We start from the raw sequence: 26,831 nt of genomic DNA, 5'->3' as shown, positions 1-26,831 counted from the left end.
TCAAGGTTCATGCATTGCCTCTCCACGCTGCCTTTCTTGGTGGTCACCCAACTGGCTGCAGCCTGCATCTGAAGTATGGCCACCTCAATAAAATTCTGATCTGTGAATCTCAGAGCCCTGGATGACAAGTGAGCCCAGTTCCTTAACACAGGCAGCCAGGAGCCTGTGGTTAGAATGAGGCGAGGCCCCTGTTGTCTCAATTACCCTATGAAATGTAGACGCTGTTGTGCTGTCGTGACTAAAGAGGTGGTGTTTTAGGAACCAGGTGAGACTGTCAGTATATGAACTCCTAGGAGCATTAAAAACATTTAGACTTAAAAATAATATTCCTGTAAGTGTAAATTATTCCTGTAAGCAACTCAGTTTCATTCCCATCTGTCTGATCCACTGGAACATCATGGATCTTGATAGCAGTATTGTAGTGTGCCAGCTTTTTGACGCCCAGCTTCCGATCTCCAAGAATCTCTCCTCTCTGCAGGTCATAGTGAACTCTTCCCAGTGGACAGGACCCAATTCCTGAATCACTATGTATTCTGGAATCTCCATTCTTTCTGAACTGCTCTCTTATGTAGAGCTCTCACGGGGTTACATCTGTCAGTTGCGTAGAGCTGCAGCTTTGAGATTGGTTGCCAGAGATTTTGACTTCATCCAAAATGTTTCCTTCCTTTAGTAATTACATGCTAACATTTGTTGACTTGTGCTGTGCTGTCTTTTTTGCTAGGCATCTGACCTGTGCAGTTAATATCTCCAATTGTGACTCAGAAAATGAAATTATTTTGGTGGGCTTGGCCTTCTGCCTTCTGGAGGTCGTACATGGTGTCTTTCCTATCCTTGTTCTATAATCCTATAGTAATCTAATAGGTGTCCTTCCGAGATTTGAGGCCAGCAATAATCAATAGTCTGACATAAGTGCCTTTTCTGCCCAGCTGCTCCAGAGATGAGTGTACATTCAGGGAGATGACTCTGCCATAGACCTGATATTTTTCTTACCAAAAGTTCACTAACAAAAACACTATTCAATAATCAAGGAATTATAACTACTTACAGTTTCAAATTAAAATGTGATTATTAGTGTCTACAAGGCACTCAAGCCCCTGAGGGTCCCAGCTCACAGAACTCTTCAACTGTGCGCAGAGAGACCACTCGTTCCTTCTCCAGGGACACCCGGGCATGGATGTAACCCCGGAAGCGTGGCAGGCAGTCTGCTTAGCTTCTGCCCTCGACTGCTCACGAAGGGCTGGCTTGGTAAACTTGGCCAGGCTCAGGAGGAAAATGACCAGGTGAGTCCCCGCAACCCACTCACGTTCGTACACGGTAACTGTAGATAAGGAGCATGGGGCTGAAGTGTAGCCAGAATGTGGTCAGATTTTCAAATATAAGCTGCAAACTCTCACATTCTGTATACACATGGTACACTGACACCTCCCGATCATAAAAAGGAAAGGTGGCCAGTCATTCAGTGAACCAGCTCAAAAATGTAATGCACGGCACTGCCTTGTGTAACACCTAGGCACAGTGCTCAGGGGAAGGTCCCCTGCTTAAAGAGCTCTTGAACAGGGACTTCCCTTACTGATGGGTGGTAAAACTGATGTGTGTGGCATGTCTGGATGACAGATGAGGGCAAGGAATTGAAAAGAATCTAAACTCACCTCTGGTCGCTTGACCTTCTCTTTCAATGTCCTGTAGTCATTCAGGCAGCCTTCTTCCTGGTACTAGGGAGACAACACACCATTCACGAGTCTCACTGGTTTATTCACTCCTCCATTAAGTTTCCGTTATTGGTCTGCCTGTGCTGACTTCCCTACGGAGCCTCAGGGCTGACCGTAATTCTGAATATGCCACTGAGTCCCACCTACTCCCTCCCTCCCCAAACATTATCCAAGGAGCTACTGGACTGAAGGGAAATGGCCTCAGGTTACATGCATTGCCTGCCCACACTGCCTTTCTTTGTAGTCGCCCAACTGTCTGCAGCCTGCACCTTAAGTAAGACCATCTCAATAAAATCCTGATCTACGTAGCTCTCGATGCCCTGGATGACAAGTGAGCCCAGTTCCTTAACACAGGTAGCCAGGAGTCTGTCGGTTAGAATGGGGTAGGACCTCATTCATCCCAGTCACTCCTGGAAATGTAGAAGCTGCTATGCTTTTGTGACCAATATTGAGGAATCAGGTGAGATGTTCAGTTACATATACTCTAAGGAACATGGTGCTCCAAACATAATATCTCCAAGAATCTGTCCATTCTGTGGGTCATAGTAAACTCTTTCCTGTGGACAGAGCCCGATTCCTGAGTCACTGTGTATCTGGAGTCTCCATCATTTCTGAACCACCATCTCCTGTAGGGCTCCCATGGGGTTATATTCTGCCAGTTGTGCACAGCTGGGAGGTTAAGATCGGTTGCCAGAGATTTTGACTCAGTCGAACAAGGACTCCAACACGTTTCCCTCTTTCCATAATTTCGGGGCGACCCCTGCTCCCTTTATGTTAGGCCCCCAACCTGTTGTTGGTGAGGTCAACCATTGTTGAGTCATCATCTAACTTGGTGATTCAATTTGAATACGATTTGGCAGTACAAGTCATGTATCATCAGTGTGAACAGTGGCTGCAAAGACGCAGCCTGGGGGTGGGGGGCATTATTGTTCAGTGTGACAGAGCTAGAGATGTTTCTGCCAACACAGACTGACTGATGTCTTTCTGTTAAAAAGTCCAAGATCCAGTTAAAGAGAGGTATAGAGACCCAAAGAAGACAGTTTATCTACTAACTTCTGAGGGACCCTGTCTCTTAAGAATTCTCTCCAGTAATTTGTCCAGCACTGGTGTAAGACTTGCTGGTCCATTTTTAACATGATTATTTCTATTACCCTTCTTGAACAAAGGAATAATGTTTTCCATCCTCCAATCTTCTGGTTCTACCACTGTGGCTAGTAAGGATGCAAAGGTCATTGCCAAGGGCACATCAATCTCTTCCCTTGATTTCCATAATACCCTGAAGGAGTGGGAGTGGGTGGTCTATCCCATCTGGTTCCGAGTACCTATCTACTTAGATATTGTATTGCCTGGAAGGACTGTCTGGAGCCCCGAATGGTGGTGAGGGAAGAGATGTAGGAGCAGGTGTAGTTTTTGTCATACTTGCAGGGATAATTGTCAGAAGGGAGAGACATATGGACGAGGGAGTCACATAGAGAGTAAATCTCAATGGAGGGTGTGGGAGGGGTGAAATGTGTTTAGCAGTGGGATCCCGTTGAAGTTGGCAAAAGTTATGGTGAATGATGTGTTGGATACTGAGGCATAAGTAAAGACAAAGGGAATCCTCTCCCTGTTACAATAGGGTGAGGGCAGATGGCTGGGAAATAGAGGAGGTGTGGATACATGCAGCATGGATGGTGGAATGGAAATACTGTTGCGTGAAAAGAGGACATCTCAGTGATCTAGAGTGGAAAGCCCTATCATGAGAAAAGATGTGGCAGAGATGGAGAAACAGAGAAGAGAATAACATTTTTACAAGTGACAGGTGGCAAGTATAGTCAAGATAACTTTGAGCCAGTATGTTTGTAACAGATGTCAGTTAGAAATGGAGACAGATAAACTGAGGAAGTGGAGAGATGACAGAGGTGGACCGAATGAATTTAAAGGTAGAGTGGAATTGCAGCAAAGTTGATGAAATTGATGAGCTTAGCGTGGGTGCAGGAAGCAGCATCAATGCAGTGTCAATGTAGTGCAGAAAGAGTTGTGAAGCATCACCAGTGTAGGATTGGAACATGGGCTGTTCCATGTAATTGGTAAAAGGTCTGGCATAACTGGGGTCCATGCATGCACCCATGGTTATACCTTGGGTTTGGTGAAAGTGGACAAACCTTGCAGACAGTTTTTAAAGTAATGTAGGATTGGTGGATGAAAGCAATCCTTTCACCCTCCTTTACTGCCATTCTCCTGGTTTTCCCATTCATTTCCGGATGTTGATGTTGTCAAGCCCAACATTCTTTGCCCTTCCTGTTCTTGAACATGGTGAACCACAGCAGCCTTCTGGTGAAAATCCTCCCACAGTACCCTGGGAGGTAGAGTTCCTGGATAAAACCCAGTGACAATGAAAGACCAGTGATATGTCAGGATGGTGTGTGACGAGGAGGGAACCTATGGTGTTACCATGCCATTATCTTTCCCTTACTTTATTGGCAGTCCAGAAATGTGATCAGCTGGGCTTTGTCATATATGGAGTTGCCCGATAACAACTGTTCACAATTAACTCTTCCCAGCTCCTGCTTGGCGTTGTAATTTGTCCTCTCCCCAAATATCGTACTGTCCCATAAGGTCTCGAAATGCTGGAGGAATGCAGCAGGTCAGGCAGCATCTGTAGAGAGGAATAGAGCTGATGTTTCAGGCCAGGACTTTTCATCAGCCCTGGAAAGGAAGTGGGAAGAAACCAGAATAAGAAGGTATGGGGAGGGGAAAATGTACAAATTAGGATGTGGAAGATGAAGCCAGGTGAGGGTGAAGGTAGGTGTGTGGAGGAGCGGGAATGAAGTTGGAAGCTGCGAGGTGATAGGTGGCAGAGGGAAAGGGCTGAAGGTGCAGGAATTTGATGGGAAAGGAGAATGGACCACAGGAGAAAGGGAAAGGGGATGAACTGCAGAGGATAGTGATTGGCAGGTGAGATGGAGGATTATTGGCTCTGTAGGAAGGAAGGGTTAGATTGATCATGGAGTATGTTTTTACAGGTCAGCATGACATTGTGGGCTGAAGGGTCTGCACTCTGCTATACTGCTTTATGTTGTTGCTGAGAACATTCATCATACTTATTTTCAGGAAACCATGTACTTCTGCTGATTATAAAACTATAGAACTCAACCTTAGCAAAATTAAAATTGCCCTTCAAGGTGTTTATATCATTGATCTTTTCCATGAAAGTGGTGCCCAGGGGATTGGAGTAATTTTTAAATCTAACAGAAACATCCTCAGCAGCTGCTCCTCCATCCTTAGAAACAATGCCTGAATCCAAGAACAGTCATCGTGATTGAGAAACCTATGGTCATTGGTAACAGTAAAATCAGCACGGCACCTTTAGACACACTCAGTGGCCACTTTATTAGGTACACCTGTACACTGTTCATAAATGCAAATATCTAATTGCCAATTGTGTGACAGCAACTCAATGCATAAGAGCATGCCGATGTGGTCAAGAGGTTCATTTGCTGCTCAGCCCAAACATCAGAATGGGGAAAAATATGATCTAAGTGACTTTGACATGGAATGACTGTTGGTGCCGGACAGAGTGACTTGAGTATCTCAGGAACTACTGATCTCCTGTGATTTTCACACGCAAGTCTCTAGAGTTTACGGAGAATGGTGTGAAAAACAAAACAAAAAATCCAGTGAACAGCGGTTCTGTGGGTGAAAACGCCGTTAATGAGAGAGGTCAGGGGAGAATGGGCAAACTAGTTCAAGCTGACGGGAAGGTGGCAGTTACTCAAACCGCCAAGTGTTTCAAAAGTGATGTGCGGAAGAGCGTCTCTGAATGCACAATGCACTGAAGTTTAAGGTGGATGGATCACACCGGGTTCCAATCCTGTGCCTGATGAGGTGGCCACTGAGTGTAAACCCAAGCTCCTGTTATGTTGGTGAGTTCATGGCTGCTTCACTGTGAGGCACAGGCCAGATCGATGACTTAGCCTCTCCCTGACTGACCCACACCTTCTGCACTTCTTTATCTCATTAGATTATCTCATCAGCTGGGAGAAAGATGCTTTGGATAGAAGAAGTTGGCACTGCCTTGTCAAGAAGTCAGTCCCAGCTATCGAGGAGAAAAGGCAGAAGAGATGTGAGGCAGGTCGTGAACGGAGACATTTGGTGCTAGACCAGTCAACTCACAAATGCAACCGATGTGGGAGACAGTGCCGATCCAATGCTGGTCTTGTGGCCCATAAACGTGCCTGCAGAGACTAAACTCCCAGCACAGTCAACATCAAAATCGATGGATAGCCGAAGAAGATCTCATTAGGTGTAGCTAACAGGGGTAAATTCCTAGCGGGATACAAGTTTGACTGGAATATCTAATCTGTGATATCACTGAGTCACGGAATACTACAGCACAGAAACAGGCTCATTGGCTCAACTAGTCCATTGCCACACAATGAATTTGCCTAGTCCTTTCGAACTGTAACCAGACCATAGCCCTCCATATGCCTTCCATCCATGTACCTATCCAAATTTCTCTGAAACACTGAAATCGAACCCACATCCACCACTTCCACTGGCAGCTCATTCCACATTCTAACCACCCTTAGAATGAAGAAGTTCCCCTTAGATTCCCTTTACACAATTCACCTTTCATGATTATCCAATGACCTCTAGTTTTAGTGTTACTCAACCTCAGTGGAAAAGCCTCCTTGCCATTACCCTATCTATATCCCTCATAGTCCTGCTCTCTGACCAGATGGAGGAAGCACAGCATCTACTGACAAAGGTGGAAATTGAGTGCAATAAAGTTGGACTTCACCTAAACACTAAAAAGACAGAGTACATGGCATTTAACTGCGATGAAAGTACTCTGAGGACCGTAAAGAATGATACCATTAAGAAGGTCTTCGACTACAAGTACCCCAGGTCAAGAATATTGAGTTCGGAGAAGGACATAAAGATACGGAAGGCACTGGCATGGAGGGCTATGAACGACATGAAGGAAATCTGGAAGTCAAACCTGACCAGAGGGCTTAAAAAGAGGATTTTCCTAGCAGTCATAGAGTCCATTCTCACATACGGATGCGAGGCGTGGACACTCACCAAGACTATGCGAAAGTCTCTAGATGGTTGCTATACATGAATGCTCCGGATGGCTCTTGATGAGAGTTGGCAACAGCACATGACGAACGTCGAGCTCTATAACAACCTACCGATGCTCACCACTAAAATCGAGGCGAGAAGACTGCAACTAGCGGGGCACTGTCTACGCCACCCTGAGCTACCTGCCAGCCTAGTCATCATATGGGAGCCCTGACTTGGGAGGATGAACCCTGGGTGCCCTCCCAAGACTATGGTCAACACGCTCCTAGAAGACAGCGGCGCGGCTGATGTAGATGAACTGAACACACTGATCAGGGACAGGGAGAAGTGGAGAGTCTGTCATCGTGCCCGATGCCGGCCCCCTAGGCCTGAGTTGACGTAGTAGTAGTAGTAGTATCCCTCATAATTTTGTACACCTCTATGAAATCAACCTCCATTGTCCCATGCTCTAGGGCAGGAGTTCCCAATCTGGGGTCTGCAGACCCTTTGCTTAATAGTATTGGTCTATGGCATAAAAAAAGCTGGGAATCCCTGTTCTAGGGAATAAATTCATAATCTATTCAACCTTTCCCTATAACTCAGGTCCTCAGTCTTGAGAACATCCTTGTACATTTTCTCTGCACTCTTTCAATCTTATTGATATCTTTCCTCCATGTAGGTGATGAAAACTGCACACAGTACTCCAAATTAGGCCTTACTAATTTCTTATACAACTTCAACATAAAAACCCAACTCCTGTACTCAGTATTTCAACTTGCGAAGGCCAATGTGCCAAAAGCTTTCTTTACAAACCTATCTACATGTGACACTACTGTGCAGGGTTTTTGGATCTGTATTTCCAGATCCCTTTGTTCCACGGCACTCCTCAGTGCCCCACTGCTCATGTCAAACCCTGCTTTATGCCCTCAACCCGCAACACCTCACACTTGTTTGCATTAAATTCCACCTCCCTTTCTCAGCCCATTTTTTTCCAGTTGGTCCAGGTCCCGCTGCAAGTTTTGACAGTCTTCCTCGCTGTCCACCACACCCCAAACCTAGGTGTTATTCACAAATGTGCTGATCCAGCTTACTACATTATCATCCAGATCATTGATGTAGATGACATACAACAACTTGCCCAGCACGGATTCCAGCGGCTCATCATTTGTCACAGGCAGGGGGCAACCATCTACTACCACTCTTGGACTTCTTCCATCAAAGCCAATGTCTAATCCAATTTACTACCTCATCCTGACTACCAAAGTGTCTGAACGCCTTGACCAGCCTCCTATGTGGGACATCTCAAAGTCCTTGCCAAAGTTCACGTAGACGCCATCCACTGCCTTGCCTTCATCAACTTTCACAGTAAATTCCTCAAAAACTCTATTTTGGTTAGACATTGACCTACCTTCTTCTTCTTAACCAAAGCCTCAATATCTCTTGAAAACCAAGGTTCCCAAAACCTTTTATCCTTGCTTTTTATTCTGACAGGACTATTTGACTGTCTCAGAGTTGTAAAACCTCTCATTCGGCCATTGGACTGGGGGTCATTTTTGTAGTGAACTACAATCCTCTGTGGCTTGGCCCCCTCCACTATTCAAACACAACATCCTCCTGTGTTTCCCGTGCACTGCTATCCTATCTATAACACCTCTAATAACATCAATAATACTGGTGTCATTGAGACAATCTAACGTATAATGTCTATTAATAATATCTGATATCATCCCAACAAAATTGGAAACTCCGATCAATCATTGTCTTTTGATTTCATAAAATCGTTATATATCTTAATGTTTGATAGGGAAATGGAGTTTCTAATTTGGGAATCGATAATTCCCCCATCCCTAATCTTGGAGTATAAAAATGCATCATTTGTATACTTAAGAAGGTGTAAAAGTTTCGTTAATAAAGCTCCTTTTCATCCTGACAAGTTTGACTGAGACGTTCTGGAGAGCCTCATTTTAAATGAATGAATAACAGAGTTGGGGAGATGTTGTAGGTCTTAAATACTTCTACCTTTTTGGATAGGCTTCAGCCTATTACCCTCTCCCTTGAATCTATCATCCCAGTAATCACTAGAGGGGAAATCTGTTGGAGGTTTATAAGATTATGCATGGCAATATATTTTTCGTAGGGTTGAAATATCTAATAGCAGAGGGCATGCATTTAAGATGAGAAGGGTTTATTTCAAAGGAGATGTGAGGGGCAAGTTTTTACACAGAGGGAGGTGGGTTCCTGGAATGCACAGGCTGGGGTGATGGTAGAGGCAGAAACATTAGGGACTTTTAAGAGGTGGTTAGGTAGGCAGATGAATGTGAGGAAAATGGAAGGATATGGACATTGTGTAGGCAGAGGAGATTAGTTTAGTTAGCTATTTGATTACTAATTTAATTTGTTCTGTCCAACACTGTGCCCAAAGAGCCTGTCCTATGCTGTACTGGTCTATGTCCTATGTTCAAACATTTTATCCAGGGGTCAATCCTATCTCCAGGGTATTTTCCCTATTCACCCAGGCAGTAAAATGTAACTTTCCATTGTTAAGTAGTTAACTAAAGATGAAGTTAAACAGGAATATTTTATTCTTGCATATCCTATGCAATCTTCCCTCTAATTTGTAATGACCAGTGTGCTCAAAAATCTTGTGCTGTCCAATTGTTGCCCAGTGACAACAACCTATGCACACTGAATTTTATATATGGAGGTATTCATTTTAACAACTAGCAAAATACTGTGGACAAGAATTTTGATCTCCTCTGGGTTTGATCAGTTTTACTCTCGTTCATCAGAACTCTTACAAAACATATGTAGTAGGCCTATAGCAGGTAATGAAGGACTTCCTCGTTGGAGCTTTTGCACACCTTCCATACGTGATTCGCTTGCTAAATAACGCTTTAAAAAGTCGAGTTCCCAAATATCACTCAACTTCTTCCCACCTGTAAATTCTCCAGCAACTTCGGCATCGCAACAATACACGCAGGTAATACCAGTTTCTGTAATGTACAGTAGATAAATATTTCTCTTAGCTGCACGTTCCTGACCTCATGAGATTTTGGTGTAGCAGTTTCATTAAGCCATTCTACTTTAAATGAACTAGCAGCTCTTTAACGCTTCATACCCTTTGCTTCTTTGGAATTCAATACAGTGAATCAATATTTTCTTCAATAGAAACAGTATAAATAAGCCAGTTCTAAAATCTGTAGTGACAGCTTTTTGTGTGCAACTTAAATTCGTTTGTGCACCAGTGGTGAAAGATGTGTGCAGGCACACGCACACGCACACGGACACGCACACGGACACCTCAGAGGGAATATTGCTGGAATCCTTAAGTCTTGTCGAGATCCACCTTTTTACTAAAGATTAAGGATCTTGAGGTTTTTAGAGATGCTGTTTTGAGAGTCAGCCAAAGGCCATGCCCTCTAAGGCCAAAGAGAGCAGGATATACAATATATATTGCATCTAGAAGTAAACAAGACTGTCCCTATCTGATGAACATAAAATAATACTGAATGATGTGGGGGAGAAAGTGGATTTCCCTGTTTAATCCATTTGCCCCCCACTTCCCCCAAATTAGGGATGGGTCTGGTATTGGTCTTTCCAATCTCAATGAGTGCAGGAGCCTGTGATGGGCTCTCAGAACACTTATCCAGCCCAAAGCTTTAACAATAAGCTTACTGCGGTAATGCTCTAGCTAAGATTTTTACTGCTAATGCTATAGGGCATTTCACTTAGTAGCTTTCTGTAGAAGCAGTGTGTCCCATTGATAGCATGTTTGGGGTTTTGGCTAAAGGTAAGAGGCTATGATGTTCAACTGAGAATCTTGTGTCTGCCAATCAGGATGGTGGAATTGGGAGAAGGTTCTGGAGAAAGCTGGGTGGAGAGAGATTTGCGACCGAGAGCGGTGGGGGCTTGTGGCAAAGGGGACAGCAGGGAAGATGGCTGAGGACGCCAAGGGAAGGAGCATCCCTGTTGCACAAGGTGCTTTGTGCAGGTGAATGGCTCCAAGGAGGAAAGGCCAGTAATCTGATAGAGAGAGCCCGTTTGTTCAAGATGGATGTGGAGTGAAGCTCAGAATGTGGCGTGTGCTTTCACGCAGACTGTCCGTTGGTCCAAAGTGTGAGTAAAAATACAACTTCAAGATGAGCTCCAACGATATGCACATTTGGACTGGGTTAATTGTAATGGGTGCTTTTATTTTTCCTACTCAATGTTCGATAAAGCTGAAGTTTGTACAAACATAAATATACCTTCTTTATAATTTTATGCAGTGTACTAGCTGTTATTTCTTGCCGACTGACAATTGTGTATGGGCAGTATTTACCCAGCATTCACTCAAATCGAGGTTTCTTTAATTGGAACATCACAACGTTCCTGTTTGGTTCAACCCCAAGTCGTACTGACCCTAGACGCCTATTGTTTATGAAAGGTGGCCTTCTTACTGCTGAGTCCTGTGGCTGTTAGCAGGGCCGGCTAACGAGGCAAACTTCGATGTGAGCCCAGTGTGGGGGGCTGTATAGCCAACAGAATCAAAGGCCTTAGACAAATCAACTGATACAAATGCCAGGTCTGATTCTGCTTGACCCCATTTATTAGATAATTCAGTATAATAATAGAATACTACAGCACAGAAGCAGGCCCTTCAGCCCATTTAGTCAATGCTATCCTGGTCCAATCCATCTACACCCAGATCATAGCCCTCCCTATCCCATCTACTATTCTTCAGCCCATTTTCCCAGCTGGCCCAGATCATGTTGGAAACTTTTATAGTCTTCCTCACTGTCCACTATGCCCCCAGTGTTGGTGTCATCTGTAAATCTGCTGATCCAGTTTACCTCATCATCACCCAGATCATTGATATAGATAATAAACAACGGACTCGGCAGTGATCACTGTGGCACAGCACTGATCACAGGCCTCAAATCAGAGAGGCCACCATCTACTACCACTCTCTGGCTTCTCCTATGAAGCCAATGTTAAATCCAAATTACTACTTCATCTTGAATGCCAAGCAACTGAACATTCTGGACCAATCTTCCATATAGGACCTTGTCAAAGGCCTTGCTAAAGTCCACGCAGACAATGTACTCTGCCTTAATTAGCTTTCCTGGTAATATAGAATATAGAACATAGAACAGTACACCATAGGTACAAACCCTTTGGCTCACAGCATTGTGCCATGGCCAACTAATCTCTTCTGCCTACACAATGTCCACATCCTTCCATTTCCCTCCCATTCATGTATCAATCTAAACACCTCTTAAAAGACATCAACCGCCCCACACACATGCATGCTTGTTCTCCCTAAATAGGCCATGGTTTTCCAAATGCTCATTAATCCAATTCCTAAGAATTCTCTGCAGTAACTTCCCTGCTACTGACGCGAGACCCTCTAGTCTATAGTTTCCAGGATGATCCCTGGTTTCCTTGAGTAATGGAACAACATTAGCTACTCACCAGACTGCTGTGACCTTGCCTGTGGCTAGAGAGAACATGGCGATATTGGGCAAGGCCCCAGCAATCTCTTCTTGCCTCTCTCAATATCCTGGGTATATCCCATCAGGCCCTGGGGATTTATGCACCCTAATGCTTAAGACCCAGCATTATCTCCTCAGTGTCCTAATTGGTACATTCAGCACTGTTCCCTTTATCCTCCACATCCTTCTCCTTATCAAATACTGATGTAAAGTACTCATTAAGGACCTCAAACACGAGGAAATCTGCAGATGCTGGAAATTCAAGCAACACACACAAAATGCTGGTGGAACGCAGCAGGCCAGACAGCATCCATTGGAAGAAGCACAGTCGAGGTTTCGGGCCGAGACCCTTCGGCAGGACATCAGTGTCCTGACGAAGGGTCTCGGCCTGAAACATCGCTTCTTCCTATGGATGCTGTCTGGCCTGCTGCGTTCCACCAGCATTAAGGACCTCACCCACATCCTCTGCATTCAAGAAAGTGTTCTGCCCTTTATCCCTGAGTGATCCTGCCCTCCCCATCGTTACCCTCTTGCTCTTGACATATGTCTAGAATGCCTTGGGATTCTCTTCAATCCAATTTTCCAAGAACTTTTCAATGTCTATCCACAGTCTCCTCTACTGTAAAGATGAAGCCACACTCAGGTTGGAGGAACAACACCTTATATTCCGTCTGGGTAGCCTCCAACCTGATGGCATGAACATTGACTTCTCTAACTTCCGCTAATGCCCCACCTCCCCCTCATACCCCATCTGTTACTTATTTTTATACACACATTCTTTCTCACACTCTCCTTTTTCTCCCTCTGTCCCTCTGAATATACCCCTTGCCCATCCTCTGGGTCCCCCCCCCTTGTCTTTCTTCCCGGACCTCCTGTCCCATGATCCTCTCGTATCCTTTTTGCCAATCACCTGTCCAGCTCTTGGCTCCATCCCTCCCCCTGCTGTCTTCTCCTATCATTTCGGATCTCCCCCTCCCCATCCCACTTTCAAATCTCTTACTATCTCTTCCTTCAGTTAGTCCTGACGAAGGGTCTTGGCCTGAAACGTCGACTGTACCTCTTCCTAGAGATGTTGCCTGGCCTGCTGCGTTCACCAGCAACTTTGATGTGTGTTGCTTGAATTTCCAGCATCTGCAATATTCCTGTTGTTTTCATGGTCCCTCCTGGTTTTCCTAACTCCCTTCTTGAGTTCATTTCTGGCTTCCTTATAATCCTCAAGGGCTCCGTTTGATTCAAGCTTCCTAAGTTTTACAAACTTTTCCTTTTTCTTCTTGTCTAAGTTCATCGCCTCTCTCGACACCCAAGGTTCCCTTACCTTGCCATCCTTGTCCTTCCTGCTGACTGGAACATACCTGTCCTGTGCTCTGAGCAGTTGATCTTCAAACACCCACGATACGTTGGATGAAGGGTATATGGGGTATATAGGGAGGGGTAGCACCTCTGGTCAAGGGGTTTGTCACTCCCATTCTGGGGTGGCGCAGTCACCTTTGGTCCCCACCAGACACTCAGCTCTCACCCATGTGGCTCCAAGTAGCTGTTTGCATGCGACAGGTACTCTGCTCCAACAGGCAGGCCAAGCCAGGGGGCTGATACCTCATACCTCAGAGAGGCAGGGACCTGCCTGCCCTAGCATGCAAACTCAGCTCTGGCAGACTGGGCGGGTGAGGTCAATGTGAGAGGTAGGTGGTTCTGCAACGCTTTGCGGAGAGCAAAGGGCATGATGAGGACCAGAAGAAGTCACGATCGTCTACTACAACCAAGGAAACCCGCCATTGTCTCAACTACTCGCATCACTGGACCCAGTCATCTGAGGTCAAGACAATGGATCTCCCCCAGTGCAACAGCTTTTCCACTTTAAAAACTCCCCCGCAGGTATACGACAGACAACCACCACATATCGGATGTGGATATCAAAAAACAGCTGTTCCCAATGAACACTCTCTAGTTTCTGCCTAACCCTGTCGTAATTCGACCTGCTTCAATTTCATACTCCCCTGCAAGGTCCGTAATTATCCTTATCTACAGCTAGCTTAAAACCTAAGGAGTTGTGCTCACTATTCCCTACCTGCTCGGCCACTGAAAGGTCAATCATCCAGCCGGGCTCATTGCTCAACACCAGATCCAGTACAGTCCCTCATCTTGTGGGATTATCCGCACGTCGATTTAAGAGACTCTTCCGTATGCACCTAACAAATCCTGACCCATCTAAACTTCTTGTACTAAGGAGGTCTCACTTCACTGTATATTAGGGAAGTTGAAGCCTCCCTATGATAACAACCCTTTTGTTTTAACACCTTTTCTTAAATTGCCAGATAGCTGCTCCACAATATCCCAGTGGTATTTGAGGGGGTGGGCTTGAGGCACACTCTCAGAGTGATCCCACCCTTCCTATTTTTGACTTCTGCCTATATCGTCTCAGTAGACAAGCCCTCCATTAAAATGTCCCTCCTAAAAGCAGCAGTGATATGGTCCCTGATTTAGTAAATCTCACCCCCCCCGCCCGTTACCTCCCTCTCATTTTTTTCTAAAACATCAAAATCCTGGGACATTAAGCACCCATTCCTGCCCCTCTCTCAACCAAGTCTCTGTAATGGCCACAACATCAGTTTCATGTACTGATCCATGCTCGTCATCTTTACCCCTTAAACTTCATTATCTTTAACCGTTAATACTCCTGGTATAAAAATACACACATTTCAAGCTCCCCATCCCACTTTGCTCCATCCTGTTTTTTACTGACCCTGACATCTACACCCCTCCACTTTTTGACCCGATGCTCTACCAAACGAGTCTAAACCATCCCAAGAAGCACCAGTGAACCTCCCGGCCACAATAGTGGTTCTCCTTCAGTTTAGGTGCAAGCTGTCCCTCCAATACAGGTCAACCCTGCCCATGAAAAGGTTCCAATCATCCAAGAACCTGACATCCTACCCTCCTGTTCGAGTTGCTCATGTCACAATGGGGGCGTTGGAGGCAGACCCAAATGCAAGACACAGACACTGAAGTACAAGGAACAGGACTTGACTAGAGTAGGGACGTGAAAGGATACAGACAAGAAGCAGGGACAAGAATGCAGACTTGGGCTTGGACCCCGAGCCAGAGACTGGACAAAGACCCAGAACCTGGGTCTTGCCTTGGGCTCAGGCCCCAGAACCTGGCATGGACCATGACATGACTGCAGGACTGGAGGCTGGGGTCTTGAGGCTTGAGGCTTGGAGACAGGCTTGGGGTCTTGAGGCTCGGAATGCGGAGACTGATAACTCAGAGGTTGGAGCTTGGAGATAGACTGGGAACTATACATCAACCTGGAGCCGGGACTTATCCTTCGAAAAGCTGGGACTCATCTTTGACACGATTCCAACATGAAACAGGACAGTACGTAGACATAGAGCCAGGACTTATACTTAGACAAGCCGGGACTCAATTTCATCTCCACACCAAGGTGGGAAAGGTCCCTCTGTCGGGTAATGGCAGAACAGCTGGACTTACCCAACAGAGGCAAAGACAAGACATGACAAGACAGGTCCCCCGCAGGGCAACGGCAGAACGGCCTGACTTACCCCACAGAGGCAAGGACAAGACAAGACAGATCCCCCCTCAGGGCAACGGCAGAATGGCCTGACTTACCCCACGGAGGCAAGGACAAGAAGAGACAAACACCGAAGAACAACAGACAGTTCCATCTCTGCATTGGCGATTGAACTCAATGGTGGCACAGGTGAGGTATCCAGACAGAAAGTCAGACAAGTAGGGAAAAGACAGGAAGGGGAACAGGACAGTCCAGCAGGGAATCCCTGGTTTGCAGAGGTATTTATGTCTCAGCCCCAAAACAAGAATCATGTGCCCACAACAGAAACTGGGGAAAACCAGAAACCCCGGAACAAGGAACCATGGACCGGGCCATGAACCGGAACACGGACTTCATGGACCAGACCATGACAGCTCAAACATTTGTACTCTCGTTTGTACAATCATTTGTACACTCGTTCATTTTATACAATCATCCTATTCCTGCCTGATGAGCATGTGGTACTCGGAGTAATCCAGAGATACCTCCTTGGAGGTCCTGTTCTTCAGCCTCTTTCATAACTCCCTATACTCACTGCACAGGACCTCTTCCTCCTTTCTACCTATGCCATTGGTCCCAATGTGCACCCCAGTCTCTGTCTGATCACTCTCCCCCCTTCAGAATATCCTGCAGCCACTCCGATACATCATGGGCCCCAGAACCTGGCAGGCTACACACCATCCTGGTGTCTCTTTTGAGGCCACAGAATCCTCTGTCCATTCCCCGAACTATTGAATGTCCAATGACTATCACTCCATCTGACTTGGAAAGGCGAAGTGTGAGCCTCAGATCCAGCCACAGTGCCACTTGCCTGATAGGTCATTTGCCCTCCAATCACTCCCCCCAGCAGTATGGTGAGGGGTGTACTTGTTGCTGAGGGGAATGGCCACAGGAGGATTCAGCACTGGCTGTTTACTCCCCTTATCTCTCCTGGTGGTCACCCATCTAGTGTCTGAAGCCAGTACTCTGGGTGTGATCACCTCAGTAAAAGTCGCATCTATGAGGTTTTCATCCTCCTGAATGGTCCTCAGTACATCCGGCTCCAGCTCCAGTTCCCTGACCTTGTCAGTCAAGAGCTGAAGTCGGGTGCACTTCCTGCAAATCTAATCATCAGGGAGATCCCACGTCTTGCAAGAGAAGCATTTCATCACCTTAACTAACATCCTGGCTGAACTGCATTAAGGACCAAGAATTTACAGACAATAAAAAAGTATCTTTTCCAACTGTGACTTCTCTCTTGAGCTTTGCATTCACTGTTGTCACTGACTCAGCCTCTTCCTGCCGAACTTGTTAAACTTAAGTTCTATAAACAAATAAATGATTGCAAATGACACAGTAGCCTCAGCCTCTGCCTGCTGAGCCAATGCCTCCTATTCGAACCCCAGCCCTCTCCAACAATGGCTGCTCCCTTTAAACCGAACTTCTCTTTCTTGGCCCTTAATATGTTAATAATAATCAAGAAGCCTCCTGCTCCGCAGACAAGTCCCGATATGCCCCACTCACAGTTCATAATCTTCACGAAAAACTCTAAAAGTGGTTGGACCGAGCTACCACAAACTGTCATGCTTACGATCTATACGCTGTCTGTACAAGTAAATAGTTAATTGGGACACATCAAGATGAGTATGTTTTGATCCAAATAAGCAGCTGCCCCAGTTTGCTGGTTTCATGGAAATAGTTGAAAAGGTATAAAAAAAGATAAGCTGTTTAAGTGAGTAGCAGATGTATTTAAATGAAATTCAGGACAAATTAGAACATTACCATAGCACTATAAAACTGTGTATAAATTCCAATAGTTATCAAAAGAGGAATTCACCCAGTGTACGCTGCCATGTTCTTTTGATTGAACAAAGTCAGCGCAGACACTTAGTGCAGATAATGGACTGCCTTCATACAATGCTATGGACGATTGCATCCTCCACATTTTCATTTTCATTGTAACATTCAAAATGATTTTCAACGCCTTCAAATTCTTTGCAATTTCTAACTTGTTGAAGAAGTGAAATCATTTGTTTTTCACTCCCGTCTGTTTCTGGCATCTCCAAGCCTGAATGCTTGAAGCGGCAGTGAGCAAAAGAATTTTGAATTGTCTTACTGCTTATTCCTCGCCAACTATCAGTGGCAAAAATCACTGCTTTTTAAACGAAGGTGCACGCAACTGACACTATTTCAAAAACTGTTCATTCTGAGCACAGTGTGGTATCTATCAGCAACGAAAGTACACGCGATTAACACTGGTGAGAAACACTAGTTCAACAACAACTTCCTGTCCCAATTAAGCTGCATAGTGTCCCAAATAAATGAAGAGAATCCTAGCTACTTTCATAATTAGTTTTTGTTCTTTAAGAGTTGTCCCAAATAAGCAGCTGCCCCGATTAAATGATGTCCCAATGAACCGAAATCCACTGTATATCAGGTCTCTTAGAATACCTTCCAGCAACTTACTACTAACGCCAGGCTGACCTGCCTATAATTTCCTGGCTTGATCTTTGCAGTTTTTCCTAAATAACAAAGAAAATTAGCTGTCCTCCAATCCTCTGGCAACTCACCCGTGGCTAATGGGGTTTTAAATATCTCTGCAGAACCTCTACAATTTACTGTATGCACTAACCCCCCCCCCACACCATGACCAAGGGTACACCTTGTCTGGTCTTGGGGATTTATGCACCCTAACTTGTCTCAAGGCTCCCAGTACCTCCTCTTCCATAATCCGGATATGGTCCATGACCTCAGTGCTGTTTTACCTCCCTTCTTTTTGTGTCCTGAGTAAATATGCAAAAATAATTCAAGATAATTTAAGTGAGGCATAGATAGCGTAGACAGACAATATCTTTTTCCAAGACACAAAATACTCTGCAGATGCTGGGGTCAAAGCAACACTCACAACACGCTGGAGGAACTCAGCAGGTCCGGCAGCATCCATGGAAACGATGAATCGACGTTTCGGGCCGGAACCCTTCATCAGAACTGTAGAGGGGAAGGGGCAGAGGCCCGATAAAGAAGGTGGGGGGAGGGTGGGAAGGAGAAGGCTGGTAGGTTCCAGGTGAAAAACCAGTAAGGGGAAAGATAAAGGGGTGGGGGAGGCGAAGCAGGGAGGTGATAGGCAGGAAAGGTGAAGAAGGAATAGGGGAAAACACAATGGGGAGTAGAAGAAGGCGGAACCATGAGGGAGGTGGTAGGCAGCTGGGGGAGGCGGCAGAGTGACATGGGGATAGGGGAAGCGGGGGGGAGGGAATTACCGGAAGTTGGAGAATTCAATGTTCATGCCAAGGGGCTGGAGACTACCCAGACGGTATATGAGGTGTTGCTCCTCCAACCTGAGTTTAGCCTCATCATGGCAGTAGAGGAGGCCATCTTTTCCCAACGGTTGAACTGGCCAGTACCAGAGGGCATGTATTTAAGGTGAGAGGGAGTAATTTCAAAGGAGATGTGAGGGGCACGGTTTTTTTTTGCACAGGGTGCTAGAATGCACAGCCTGGGGCGGTAGAGGCAGAAACATCAGAGATTTTTAACAGCCGTTTAGATAGGCACATGAATGTGAGGAAATGGAGGGATACAGGCGTTGTGTAGGCAAAAGAGCTCAGTTGACGATTTGATTGTTAATTTAATTAGTTATCACAACATTGTGGGCCAAGGGGCCTATTCCTGTGCTGTACCATTCTCTGTTCTCAGATGTCCCTTATCTCTCATGGCTGACCTCCTAGAGAACCCCCTTTGTCCTTTGCTCTCCCTTTGCTCTTAACGTAGCTACAGAAGTCCTTGGGGTTCTTTTGCACTTTGTCTGCCAGAGCAACCTCATGTTGCCCTTAGCCCTCCTGATTTCTCTCAACTGCTTGCTTGCATTTCTTATACTTAAGTTCCTCATGTGATCCTTTCTCCCTGTACACGATATGAGTTTTCTTTTTAACGAGGGCCTCGGTCCCTCAGAAAAGAAGGTTTCCTAAACCTGTTCACCTTGTCTTTCATATAGGAATATACAAACTCTGTACAGTACTCTCAATATTTCACTTCAGAAGGTCTCCCACTTACCAACCATCCCATTGCCGGAACACAAGCCATCCCAATCCACGTTCTGCAGATCCCCTCTGGTGCCATCAGAATTGGCCTTTCTCCAATTTAGAATCTTAACCTGAGAACCACAGCATGCCCTTGACTTACAAACCTTCCCGGCAGGTCTTTGGAATGTGAGAAGAAACCCACATGGTTGCGGATAATGTACATGCTTGTGGGAATTGAACCTGGGTTTCTGCACTGTAACAGTGTTAGACTAACCACCATACAACCATGTTGCCCCTAAAACCACCTCCTTCTTCTCCTTCATGTGCGTTGTGCGTTACACGCTTGGGCGATCATGGCTCTCCACATTGAACGATCCCTCGCAGCGTCAATGATATCTCGCACACTTAGATCTGTTAGTTCTTTCACAGTGTCCATATATTTTCTTCTTTGCCTTCCTCTTCCACGTTTCCCAGGCATACGGTCTTGTAATGTAAGGCATTCTATTTCTCCCTTTCCGATGACATGGCCCAGGAATTTAAGTTTCCTCTCATTGAATGTTCTCATTACAGATCTTTTTGTATGGGCACGTTGGAGTACTGTCTCATTAGTTACCCTATCTCCATATGATATTTTCAGCATTCTTCTAAGAAACCACATTTCTGTTGCTTCTAAGTTTCTTTGGAGTTCTGGTGTTATAGTCCATGTTTCGGAAGCATTAAAACCACCACCTCTATTAAAAAGGGAGCTAAAAGAATCTAAATACATAAAAACTCCAGAAAATGGCAAATTTTTACCTTTAACAACGCGTTGGGGGGGGGGGGCAAGCATTCAAATCAGTAAATGTGAATTAATAATTATCACAGCTCTACCAGAGAATCCTAAACTATCTTCACGGTCATCCTCGACGTCAGTTAAGAAGCTGGGGCTACCTCTTACTGGAGAATGAAAATTCCGCTGGGGAGCTCGAAGACGAGAATATAAGATGCCATCCCGGTGGTTTGTGTTCCTGAGGTTCTGGCCGAGAAGGTCCAACCACCAGGCCCGCATTTGTAGAGGGGACGTCTTGCAAGCAACCCAGCAGGAGGGTTTTCCCCCAGTTTGTCTCCCACTCGGGGCGGAGAAAATTGGGTGAGACCTCCCTGGCATCATTTTCTTCACTAGCTGGGAACCATCGCACTCACCCAAAGTTCCGTTAGCTGACGAAGAGTGGTTTCCCAGGGTGCACCAGCAGGGAGGGTATCTTCACCCACTGGGACAGATGACAACTATCCAACCGGTGAAACCACTTCACCTTCACTTAGCAGCCAAACAGCTGAATCTGCACTCACTCTTTTCAGCTTCCTACCTGGTTGCCTACGTTCACTCTGAGACCGAATCCCCTTCCTAGTAGTGTCGTTGGCATCGACGTGCACCACAACTTCTAGATGCCCACCCTCTCCCTGAGGACCTGATCTGGAATGCCCCTGACCCTGCCACCTGGCAGACAACATACCATCTGGGAGTCTCGTTCATGCCCACAGAATCTGCTATCTGAATATATCTCCTTAACTACTGAGCCTCTTTCATGCGCACGGAATCTCCTGTCTGTTCCCATAACTACCCAATCCCCTGTCAGCACTGCACCGCACTTCTCCCCCGGCCTGCGCCACAGAACCAGACAATGCCAGAGACCTGCTTGTTGTGACTTCTCCTCGTAGATCATCCCCCCCTTCACAACAGTATTCAAAGTAGTGTACGTATCCAGGGCAACGGCCACAGGAATACCCTGCATTGTCTGTCTATTCCCTTCCCCTCTCCTGACAGTCATCAGCTATCTCCTTCCTGCATCTTAGGGGTGACTACCTCCTTGTAGCTCCTATCGATCATCTCCGTATCAGCTGGAGGTCAAAGGTCCCCCAGCTCCAGCTCTATTTCGTTAATGTGTCTGTAACGAATTGCAACTCCCACAACTGCAGTCATCGGGGACCCTGCAACAGGAGCACACCACTGCCCTGACTACCATTCCCACTGCCCTGACTACCATTCCCACTGTCCTGACTACCATTCCCACTGCCCTGACTACCATTCCCACTGCTTGGAACAAGAGAGCAGAGAAATTTTACAGGGATTTTGCCAGGACTTGAGGACCTGAGTTATCTGCAAAGGTTGAAAAGGTTTAGGATGTTATTCCCTAGAGCACTGGAGAATGAGAGGAGATTTGTTAGAGGTGTACAAGTTTATGAGGGGTATAGATAGGATAAATGAAAGCAAGCTTTTCCCACTGAGGTTGGGTGGGACTACAACTAGTGGTTGTGGTTTAAGGGTGAAAGGTGTAATGATTAAGGGAGACATGAGGGAGACCTTGACTCAGGGGTAAGAATGTGGAATGAGCTACCAGCAGAAGTGGTGAATGTGGGTTTGATGTTAACATTTAAGAGAAATCTGGATAGGTACGTGGATGGGATGGGTAAGGAATGCTGTGGTCCCAGGTGCAGGTCGATGTGGCTGTGGAGATTAATGATCTGGTATGGACTAGATGGGCTGAATGGCCTGTTTATGTGCTGTAGTGTTCTATGACTCACCATCACCTCCGCTCACTGTAACCTGAACCAAAACCCCGACACTTCTTGCACGGCACTCCCTCTCAGCATAGCCACGTCCCAAACCTTACCTGTTCTGACCTCTGCCTTCTCCATGAACCCATTTTGCTCTTCCCTCTCACACCTGGTCCACTTATTCCACCTCTTCATGCTGAAGCCCATTGAGCCAAGCCTCAGCTCCCCACTCTAACGCTGGCCCATTCCAAGAATGGCTACTCTGCTTAACCTTAACTTTGTATTGGCTGCTACTAATCAGTCTAACAATCTGCAAAGTATGGGTTTTAGAATCCTGTTCAGTGAAACTCACCAGCAAGTCCTGAGGCTTACCTTCTTTATACTCTCACACAGTCCCATCTCCAGGTCACTCGTACCAATGTATACTGTGACCTCTGACTGCTCACCTTTCACCTCAATATCCTGCAGCTGCTCAGGGACACCTTCATCTGCATGCAGGGAGGCAATGTATAGTACCTTCCTGCTGTTTCTTCTGCGATCACAGAATCTCCTATCTCTGCAGCCCAGTCTGAGTCTCAGACCAAGTCCAGTGTGGGAATCCTGCCTACGGCTGATAGTCCCTGAGAGACCATCCAGCCCTCCTCACGCACTCCACACAACAGCATTTCCTGTCAGAGGTGTGGGACAGGGTACCCTGACTCATAGGCTGCTCCCCCTACTCTCTCTGGTGGTCACCCACCTATCTGAAACCTAAACCTTAGGGTGAGATAACTTCCAGTAAAAGTCCTGTCTACGATGCTCTGAGATTCAGAATACCTCCACATCCAGCTCTGGTTCCTTGACTTCGTTTGTCAGGAGCTGACGCTGGACGCACTTCCCACAGATGAAGTCGACAGGGAAGCTGTGAGGTTTACTAATTTCTCACAACTTGCACGAGGAGCATTTCACTGTCCTGATAGCCATCCTACCTAAACTGATGGCCATCTTACCTGCTTTGACACCCATCCTACCTGTCCTGACACCCATCCTACCTGTCCTGACACCCATCATACCTGTCCTGACACCCATCCTACCTGCACTGTCAGGAGCTCAAGATGAACAACAAAATAAACTTTTACCTGTGCGTCCTCTCTGCCTCTCGAGTCAAAACCTCAGCTGCCCGCTCCTACTCTGGCCCACTCTCCCAATCTCTGCTCTCCTATATCCCACCTCTCTAACTGGCAGCTTGGTCTCCCCATTGGTTCGTGTGGCTGAACACAGAACATGCCATTTGGCCCATGAAGTCTATGCAAAATCACACTAAATTTCTCTTGCCTACATGATCCACGTCACTTCATTCTCCTACACATTCATGGATCAGTCTAAACAGCCTCGTATGCACCATATCAGTTTCTGCTGTACCTGGCTGCCGTTCAAGGTATCTGCCGCTCTCTGTGGTTTACAAGCTCCTGTCGCCCACATCCCCCTTGAAGTGGGGTTGATCGGAGGTAAGATCAGATGGGGTTGGGGAAGGTGGGTGGGTGTGCGTGGGAGGACAGCCTGAACTTGGGGAAATTGAACGTTTCTACCATTGGGTTACAGGCTACCCTCAGAATGTGAGGCGTCCTTCCAGTCTGTGTTTGGCCTCTCCATAGCAATGGAGGCAGCAAAGGATGGGCTGGTGTGGCGATGGGAAGGAGAGTTAGGATTTACAGGCAGGTTTAGCAGGCTATTGCCTGGAGCAGAGGGCATGTCTTAGCCGCGATAAGGCTGAGCGAGCTAGGGCTTTTCCCTTTGGAGCAAAGGAGGATGAGAGGTGACTTGAGAGCGTACAAGATGATAAGTGGACAGCCAGAGACTTTTTCCCAGAAAATAAATGGCTAATACAAGGGGGCATAATTTTAAGGTGATTGGAGGAAAGTATAAGGGGATGTCAGATGTACGTTTTTTTTTAAGAGTGCTAGGTGCGTGAAATGCTCTGCCGAGGTGGTGATAGAGCAGGATACACGAGGACACGGGCACGTGGATGGTAGAGAACTGGAGGACTATGGAGGAGGGAAGGGTTAGTTTGATCTTTGGAGCAGGTTAAAAGGTCTGCACAACATCATGGGCCAAAAGGTCTGTACTATGCTGTTTAATCAAATGTATTGAAAGAAACCACAGGAGTGTTGAAGCCCCCGAATGGTCAATCTTGGAGCACAGGGAGATTTACCTGGACATCTTCACTCACTCCCTCACTCCCTGAGGTCAGCAAGATTCTGGCCGCTGCGCCCCTTCCCGTTGAGAGCTGCTGGCGAATCCACTCGGCCTGCAGAGTGTGCACGTCCCACAATGTGCTGTAGATACCTCACCCTCTGGTCCTGGTTTCCAGTCTGAGATTGTTACGACTCCCGTAGTGAGACGCTAGACCAAACTAAAATTGAAGCAGGCGGCAGAACCCGGGTTAGTTACAGTGCAACCCATCTGTGAGAGACTGTCTTGTTTTAGACAATCTACACTTCTGACACCCCTGAGCCAGAGGTTCCACGGGTTTGTCTCAAAGCTTAAAACAAAAATAACTATGATTTAATACAATTAAAACTCTGCAAAATAAACTGAAATGACAATATTAAAACAATCATAAAACCAAGACCATATTAAAATCCATAAGAAGTAAAAATGCTGCAGTCCCTGTAAGATGAGTTGCCCAGTAAAAGATTTGTATATCCTGACCCTGAGAAAGTCCATTCCTATTCTCTGAGAAACAGATCCCTCTGGTGCCAATAATTAAACTTCCATTGCCAACTCTAGTTCCTGGTGACATCACTTGTGTCCAACGTAGGTGGCACCCAATGACCCAGTGTTAATTTTAGTCAGATGGAGACATCGGCAGTCCCGTTGTATCCACAGCCTCCCACGACTAAAAGTCCAACTCCTTCAATATCCTCAAACCAGCCCTGGAACCCCTGGCTCAGGTATCTGGAGAACCATCTCCATGAATACCATTCCATGTTTAAGAACCCACAAGGAGATCCCCCCCCCCCCAGAGAGGGAGCACTGGGGAGCAGCACAGTAGTGTAGCGGTTTGCACGACGCTATTACAGCTCGGGGCGTTGGTGTTCGGGGTTCATTCCCAGCGTCTTCTGCAAGGGGCTCGTAAATTCTCCAGGAGCTCCAGATTCCTCCCCCTTCCCACCGACATAGCCCTCCATTTTTCTATCATCCCCCTTCCAACATAGCCCCCATTTCTATCTCCCCCTTCCCCCCCACATAGGCCCCCCCCCCCATTTTTCTATCATTCATGTGACCATCTAAGACTTTGTTAACTGTTTATTTCATTTAGAGATAGGGCCTTTCCGGCTCGTCGGCTGCCCAGCAACCCTGGATTTAACCCCAGCCTAACCACAGGACAATTTGCAATGATCAACTAACCTACCCGGTCGTTGGTCTGTGGGGGGACCCGGAGAAAACTCACACATTCCACGGGGAGGATGGATAGGGACTCGCTCCGTGACAGAGGACCCAGGATTGAAGGCCGAACTCTGGCGCCCCCAGGCGGTAATAGTGTTGCGCTGACCACTGCACTACTATGGTGCCCAATGTTCCGAACTTATTTGCCTCTCTCATCACTCCTGGCAGCGTGATCACGCACCCACCACTATCTGTGTGAAAAAAAACTTGCCTCTGACGCCCACCCCTATACGTTCATGGCCTCTGGTATTAACCATTTCCACCCTGGGAAGAAGTCTCCGGCTGCCCACTCTAATGGACTTAGTCCTTTGACAAAATGAGAACTTGTGGGATGTGGGGCAAGTCGGAAAACTCGGATCATAACAGATCTCTGAAAGAGTCGCTGGAGTCACTGGCCACAATACTGGCCGCGTCCTGGCCTGTTTCCAGCACCATCCCCGCGACCTACAGTACCATTCAGCTACCCCTGTACCCGGCTCTGAGGCGCAGGATGTTAACGTGGTGACTTGATCTGAGAACAGCTGGATCCCAGCCACAATCTGTCGGACTCGATATTCCCATCACTGCCCTCCTGTCTGCTGGCTTGAGCCCCCGTGTCTGTTTGTTGTGACTCTTGTTTGCCGTCTCTGCCTCCACTGAAGAGCCCAGAACCTCGCCCCGTGTGGAGTTCACAGGAGAGGCTGATCTCATCACTGTTGGATCTCAGGGTCAGTGCTGGACCCAGCGTAGTCATTGCCTATTGCTATCTCCCCCAACCCCTCCCTAGCCCTACAAGGCAGCGTAGAGCCCCCGGGATCTGAGAGTTGTTCAGAGCAGAGTGATGTCTCCAGACAGCTACTGAACTGTGGCGGAAGTCGCATCAGGCTCGGCAGCGGCAGAGAAAAGCAGTACCAGCAGAGGGCAGTCGCGGTCCACAGAACACTCCCACAAAGCAAAACTCTTTATCCCCCCGTTTCTCTCCTCCTTTTCCCCTCCCTTATTCTCTTCCACTTTCCCTCTCTCCCTCTCTTTAGAACATGGAACATAAAAAAGCACAATACGTCAGCCCTTAATGTTGTACCGACCTTTTAAC

At 46.6% G+C, this 26,831-nt stretch overlaps 1 pseudogene; it reads right to left on the bottom strand.

Moving 5' to 3' along the window:
• Nucleotides 1-298: 298 nt before the first annotated feature.
• LOC134359118 (RISC-loading complex subunit tarbp2-like) lies at nt 299-26,492 on the bottom strand (annotated as a pseudogene).
• Nucleotides 26,493-26,831: the final 339 nt, after the last annotated feature.

The sequence above is a fragment of the Mobula hypostoma genome, chromosome 19, assembly GCF_963921235.1.
Source record: "Mobula hypostoma chromosome 19, sMobHyp1.1, whole genome shotgun sequence".
Classification (NCBI taxonomy): domain Eukaryota; kingdom Metazoa; phylum Chordata; class Chondrichthyes; order Myliobatiformes; family Myliobatidae; genus Mobula; species Mobula hypostoma.
Note: the sequence above shows the minus strand (reverse complement) of the source record. Positions and strands in the feature narration are given on the sequence as shown.